This window comes from Ovis canadensis, chromosome 3, assembly GCF_042477335.2.
Source record: "Ovis canadensis isolate MfBH-ARS-UI-01 breed Bighorn chromosome 3, ARS-UI_OviCan_v2, whole genome shotgun sequence".
NCBI lineage: Eukaryota > Metazoa > Chordata > Mammalia > Artiodactyla > Bovidae > Ovis > Ovis canadensis.
This window is the reverse complement of record NC_091247.1, coordinates 139,151,282-139,158,969: the sequence shown is the minus strand read 5'-3', so window position 1 is coordinate 139,158,969 and position 7,688 is coordinate 139,151,282.

Here is a 7,688-nt window from a genome sequence, read left to right as displayed (position 1 = left end):
CTTGGAAATAATCTATATGCCCAACCATAGGGACTTGGTTGAATACATTTTTGAACAATTGTTTAATGAGTTATTAAATCTAATGAGTTGTTAAATCTATTTAGAATATTGACATGAAAAATGTATCAAATTTTTAAAAATCAAGGGTATACAAAGGGAAAGAATGAAAAAAGAAGCTATGTAATGGAATATCAATCAAGAGAAAGCAGAAGTGGCAGTATAAATATGATACAGTAGACTTAAGAGCAAAGAAAATTGCCAGACATGGAGACACTATATCGGAGAAGGCAACGGCACCCCACTCCGGTTCTCTTGCCTGGAAAATCCCATGGACGGAGGAGCCTGGTAGGCTGCAGTCCATGGGGTCGCTAAGAGTCGGACACGACTGAGCGACTTCACTTTCACTTTTCACTTTCATGCATTGGAGAAGGAAATGGCAACCCACTCCAGTGTTCTTCCCTGGAGAATCCCAGCGATAGGGGAGCCTGGTGGGCAGCCATCTATGGGGTCGCACAGAGTCGGACACGACTGAAGCGACGCAGCAGCAGCAGCAGCAGAGACACTATATAATGATATGAATTCAATCCACCAGGAAGACACAGCAATCCTAACGTGCATGCACTTAACAACAGAGTTGTAAAATATGTGAAGTAAAAAAATTGAAATGAAAGGAGAAACAGAAAAATCTACAATTATAGTTGGAGATTTCAACAGCTCTTTCATACTAACTGATAGAACAACTAGACAGAAAATCAGCAAAGCTAAAGAGGAACTCAAAAACACTATCAACCAATAAAACTTCACTGTCATTTATAAAACAGTTCACCACCACCAACAGCAGAATATACATTCTTTTCAAGTGCCCACTGGACATATATTGAGACAAGCTATATCCTGGGCCACAGCACTAACCTCAGAAAATTGAAAAGAATTTAAATCATATAAAATGTTTCCTTTGACCACAATGGAATCAAACTAGAAAACAACGTAAAGATAAGAGAAAAATCTCCAAACACTTAGAAATGAAACACACTTCTAAGTAACCCATGAGTCAAAGAAGTCTCAAAAGAAATTTAAAACCACAATGAACTGAATGAAAATTAGAATACATTATCTCAAAAATGGTAGGATACAGATGAAGCAATGTTGAGAGGGGAATTCATGCTCAGCTCCCATTTCAAGAATATAGAAAAAGAACAGCAAAATAAACCATAAGCAAGCAGAAAGAAGGAAATTTAAAAGGAAGAAATTTTGAAAACAGTGACACTGAAAACAGAAAAGCAATAGAGAAAATAATGAAAGAAAGGACATTCTTTTGGCTGCTCTGGGTTTTCCTTGCTACATAGAGCTTTCCCTAGAAGTGGGGGCAGGAGCTCCTCTTCATTGCAATACACAGGCTTCTCACTGCAGCAGCTTGTCCTATTGCAAAGCACTGGCTTTAAGGACACAGGCTTCAGTAGTTGCTTAGTCACCCCAAGGCATGTGGAATCCTTTCCAACCAGGTATGGAACCCACGTCTCCTGCACTGACAGGAAGATTCTTATCCACTGGATCACCAGTGAAGTCCCAAGAACTGCTTCTTTGCGGGGTTTCCCTGGTGGCTCAGTAGTAAAGAATCCACCTGCCAAAGCAGGAGATACAGGCTCAATCCTTGATCTGGGAAGACCCCACGTGCTGTGAAGCACCGAAGCCTGTAGGCCACAATGAGAAGCGTGAGCACTGCAGCCAGAGAGTAGCCCTGTTCGCCGCCACTAGAGAAAGTCTGTGTGTAGCAATGAGTTCAGCTCAGTTCAGTTCAGTTGCTCAGTCGTGTCCGACTCTTTGCAACCCCATGAATCGCAGCACGCCAGGCCTCCCTGTAGCAATGAAGAGCCAGCCAAAAATAAGTACATAAATAAATTTTTTTTTAAAAGAACAACTTCTTTGAAAAGATGGACAAAATCGACAAATCAAAAGAGAGAGAAGAAACAAATTGCCAACATCAACAATGAAATGGGATTTTGTGTGTGTGTGTGTATGTGTGTGTGTGTGTGTGTGTGTGTGTGTAGAGACAAGATTATTCTAAAATTTACATCCCACTCCAAATATTCTTGTGTGGGAAATCTCACGGACAGAGGAGCCTGGCGGGCTACAGTCCATGGGGGTCTCAAAGACTCAGATACGACTTCCCAACAACAACCCACACATTTAATCCTCACAACAAACCAATGGAGCTGATATTATTAGTTTTAACATCTTTGCAATCTTTTTATAGTCACAAGACTATTTTTTCCTCTACAGTAAAGTAAGAAAAGCTTTTTAAAATAAAAATATAATGTATATGGAAAGGCAAAGAAACAAGAATAGCTAAAATAATTACATGAAAGTAGGAAAAATCAGTCCACATGATGTGAACACATTATTTCACTAGAGTAATCAAGACTGTGTAGTACTGGTGGAGAGACGGACATACAAATCACTGGAATGACATACAGAATCCAGGAATAGATTCACACAAATATCCCCACTTTTTGACAAAAGGAAAAGAGCAATTCAATGAAGGAAAAAAAATGGCCTTTTCAACAAGCAGTATCGGAGCAACTGGACAATCACAAATGAAAAACAACCACCACCATCTCAACCCTATGTCTTACACCTTGTACAAAAATTAACTCAAAATTGATCACAAACTTTAATGTAAAACACAATACTAAAAAACTCTAAGGGAAAAAAAGTATAGGAGAAAATATCTGAGATCCAGGGCTAGGCAGAGCTCTTAAACTTAACATTAACAGCAAGCTCCATAGAAGGGAAAAATTGTTAAGTAGGACTTCATCAAAATTAAAAATGTTTGCTCTGTGAAAAAAGCTGTTCAGAGGATGAAAAGCAACAGACTAGGAGAACTTAGTTGCAAACCATACATCTCCTAGGTACTACTGTCTAGAACATATAAAGAATTCTTAAAACTCAACAGTAAAAAATAAACAATCCAATTAGAAAATGGGTTAAAATTTGAAGAGACAGTTCCCTGAAGAGGATATACAGATGGCAAACAAGCATATGAAAAGATGTTCAATATCACTACTAGGGAGATACAAGCTAAAATCACAACAAGATATCAGGACACACCAATTAGGATGACTAAAAATTTTTAAATGGACACCACCAAATGCTGGAGTGGATGTGGAAAAACTGCAACACTCATACATCGCTGGCAGGGAATAGCACAACTCTGAAATCCAATTTGGCAGTTTCTTAAAAATCTCACACACAATGCAGCCTTGCACTCCTGGACATTGATCCTAGAGAAACAAAAACTTTATCTTCACAAAAAGAATCTGTACTGGAAAAGCAACTTTATCCTTTGTAAAAAAAATTTTAATTAACTTATCTGTAAAGATTGATTTATTCGTTGTGACACACAGGATATTTTAGTTGAGGCGTATAGAGTTTAGTTCCCCGACCAGAGAATGAACCCAGGCCCCCTGCATTGGGAGCGCAGAGTCTTAGTTGTTGGAACCACCAGAGAAGTTCTGCAACTGTATTCTTAAAATAGCTAAAAACTAGAAACAATATAGATGTCCTTCAACAAGTAAATGGTTAAATAACAGTACCACATCCTTGCAGTGGAATATTTCTCAGCTATATGCGATGGCACAGGTGAATCTCCAAGGAATTATGCTGAGAAAAGTCAGTCCCAAATGTCACATATTGTATGATTCCATGTCTATTTCATTCTCCAAATAACAAAATCATAAAAATGGGGAACAACTTAGTGATTTAGTGGTTGGGGGAGGGGCATGGGTGTTAAGAAGGAAATGGGGCCAGAGCAAAGTTTGTGGCCATACAAAGATAACACCAGAGATCCTTATGGCGATGGAAATGTCTTGTATCTTTACTTCATGAAGATCAAAGCCTTGTCTGTGATCTATAGTACTACAGTTTTGCAAGAGGCTACCCTTGGGGGAACTGGGTAAAGAGTGCGTGGGATTTCTCTGTGTTATTTCCAACTGCATGTGTCTACAATTATCTCAAAATAAAAATTTAATTTCTTAAAAATGAGTTTGTAAAATGCTTCTCATTTATTCTCTCAAAAAATAACCATAAGATTACTTTTTAATACTCGATCCTTACCTTAAACATATACGCGCTCAACACACACATACCTGAGATTTTTCCCCCTGAGTTCTATGTGTTATGATAGGAAAGTGCTCCTCCTTCTTATCTTAGGAGACTGAGGCGTTGCAGGTGCCCCGGGACTCGCCCTGGGTGCTACCTGAAGTTCCAGAACAAACTGGAAACCAGGAGACCCAACTGAGGAGTTCTGGGGATACAGAGGCCCTGCACCGGGCGCGAACCCAGATTTGCAGAGGCCACGGTACAGGGAATTGGGGCTGCAGACACCCAGGCGCCCCCTGCTGACGCCACTGGGGACTGGGGATAGGAGAGGCAGACCCAGGGGTGTGGGGACGCAGTGGGAAAACAAGGGTGCGGGCCGAAATGCAGCTTCCCCACGCGGTTTGCTCGGGAAACGAGCCGAGACGGGCAGCGCAGAGCTGAGAAGCAGCTCCGCCAGCTCCACAGAGTCCTTTAAGGAGAATTTTTGAGATTTAGGGTCCGGCTTCCTGCCCGCCGGTCCCCACCCCCTCCTGCCGCGGCTCCACGCTCTGGCGCCGTCTCTGCGTCCTTCTCAGCACCCCCATCCGTTCCACCTTGGCTGTGGCTTTAAGGGGAATCCCACCCCGACACAAAGCTTCTTTTTGTTCTCACATTTCTCACATTTCCTCTTCGCCCTTCAGCTCCACTCAGGAGGACTGCAGCCCTGGAGGAGATCTTGGATGTGATCTGGTTTGAGTAGGGCCCGCTGGGTGCCAGGGCAGTGGGTTGGCCAGGTGCCCACTGAGGGAACAAGGAAGGGAAGAGGCTTCTGGACCGAGGGGTGGCAGCCCCCTCACTAGGCAGCCCAGCCTCAAATCCCAGGAAAACCACTCACAGACTGGGTGACCCTGGGACAGATTCCTTACCTATCAGTGCCTTAGTTTTCTTGTTCCTAAGATAGAGCTAAGGGTAGTGCCTGCTTCTTGGGGTTGTTCAGTTCAGTTCAGTCACTCAGTCGTGTCCGACTCTTTGCGACCCCATGAACCGCAGCAGCCAGGCCTCCCTGTCCATCACCAACTCCTGGAGTTTACCCAAACTCATGTCCATTGAGTCGATGCCATCCAACCATCTCATCTTCTATCGTCCCCTTCTCCTCCTGCCCTCAATCTTTCCCAGCATCAGGGTCTTTTCCAATGAGTCAGCTCTTCACATCAGGTGGCCAAAGTATTGGAGTTTCGGCTTCAACATCAGTCCTTCCAATGTTGGGGGGGATTAAATGAATTAACACATGTAAAGCTTATTGGACCCATCTAATCTATGTTGTTGTTCAGTCCCTAAGTCTTGTCCAACTCTTTACAACCCCATGGACTGCATTACACCTGGCTTCCCTGTCCTTACTATCTCCAGGAGTTTGCTCAGACTAAGGCAATGGCACCCCACTCCTGTACTCTTGCCTGGAGGATCCCATGGACGGAGAAGCCTGGTAGGCTGTAGTCCATGGGGTCGCGAAGAGTCGGACATGACTGAGCGACTTCCCTTTCACTTTTCACTTTCCACTTTCATGCATTGGAGAAGGAAATGGCAACCCACTCCAATGTTCTTGCCTGGAGAATCCCAGGGACAGGGGAGCCTGGTGGGCTGCCGTCTATGGGATCACACAGAGTCGGACACGACTGAAGTGACTTAGCAGCATGTCCATTGAGTTGGTGAGTGATGCCATCCAACCATCTCATCCTCTGTCGCCCCCTTGTCATATCCTCAATCTTTCCCAGCATCAGGGTCTTTTCCCAGTCAGCTCTTTGCAGCAGGTGGCCAAAGTATTGGAGCTTCAGCTTCAGCATCTGTCCTTCCAATGAATATTCAGAGTTGATTTCCTTCAGGATTGACTGGTTTGATATCCTTGCTGTCCAAGGGACTCTCTAGAGTCTTCTCCAGCGCAGTTTTAAAGCATCGATTCTTCAGTGCCTAGCCTTCTTTACAGTCTAACTCTCACATCATACATGACAACTGGAAAAACCATAGCTTTGGCTCTCTAGACTTTTGCCAGCAAAGTGATGTCTGTGCTTTTTAATATGCTGTCTAGGTTTGTCATAGCATTTCTTCCAAAGAGCAAGCTTCTTTAATTTCGTGGCTGTGGTCACCATCCGCAGTGATTTTGGAGCCCAAGAAAATAAAATCTGCCACTGTTTCCACTTTTTCCCCATCTATTTACCATGAAATGATGGGACCAGATGCCATGATCTTAGTTTTTTGAATGTTGAGTTTTAAGCCAGGTTTTTCACTCTCCTCTTTCACCCTCATCAAGAGGCTCTTTAGTTCCTCTTCCCTTTCTGCCATTAGAGTGGTGTCGTCTTTGTATCTGAGGTTGTTGATATTTCTCCCCAGCTTGTGATTCATCCAGTCCAGCATTTCACATGGTGTACTCTGCATATAAGTTAAATAAGCAGAATGACAATATACAGCCTTGTCATATTCCTTTCCCAATTTTGAGCCAGTCCATTGTTCCATGTCCAGGTCTAACTGTACCTTCTTGATCTGCATACAGGTTTCTCAGGAGGCAGGTAAGGTTGTCCGGTATTCCCACCTCTTGTAGAATTTTCCACAGTTTGCTGTGATCCACACAGTCAAAGTCTTTAGCATAGTCAGTGAAGCAGAAGTAGATGTTTTTTGGAATTCTCTTGTTTTTTCTATGATCCAGAAGATGTTGGCAGTTTGATCTCTGTTTCCTCTACCTTTTCTAAATCCAGCTTTGTACATCTGCAAGTTCTTAGTTCATGTACTGCTAAAGCCTAGCTTGAAGGATTTTCAGCATTACTTTGCTTGCATGTGAAATGAGCACAATTGTACAGTAGTTTGAACATTCTTTGGCATTGTCTTTCTTTGGGATTGGAATGAAAACTGACCTTTTCCAGTCCTGTGGCCTATGCTGAGTTTTCCAGATTTGCTGACATATTGAGTGCAGTACATTAACAGCATTATCTTTTAGGACTTGAAATAGCTATGCTGGAATTCCATCACCTCCCCTAGCTTTGTTCATAGTGATGCTTCCTAAGGCTCACTTGACTTCACACTCCAGGATGTTCGACTATAGTTGAATGACCACACCATCATGGTTATCTGACCCCATGGACTGTAACCTTCCAGGCTCCTCTGTCCATGGGACTCTCCAGGCAAGAATATTGCACTGGGTAGCCATTCCCTTTTCCAAGGGATCTTCCTGACCCAGGGATTGAATCTGGGTCTCCTGCATTGCAGTCAGATTCTTTACCTCTGAGCCATCAGGAAAGCCCTTGTCCGGATCATTAAGACCTTTTTGTGTATATTTTTCTGTGTATTGTTGACACCTCTTCTTAATATCTTCTGCTTCTGTTAGGTCCATACCGTTTCTGTCCTTTATTGTGCCCATCTTGGCATGAAATGTTCCCTTGGTATCTCCAGTTTTCTTGAAGAGATCTCTAGTCTTTCCCATTCTATTGTTTTCCTCTATTTCTTTGCATTCTTCACTTGAGAAGGCTTTCTTATTTCTCCTTGCTAGTCTCTGGAACTCTGCATTCAGATGGGTGTATCTTTCCCTTTCTCCACTCTCTTTCACTTCTCTTCTTTTCTCAGCT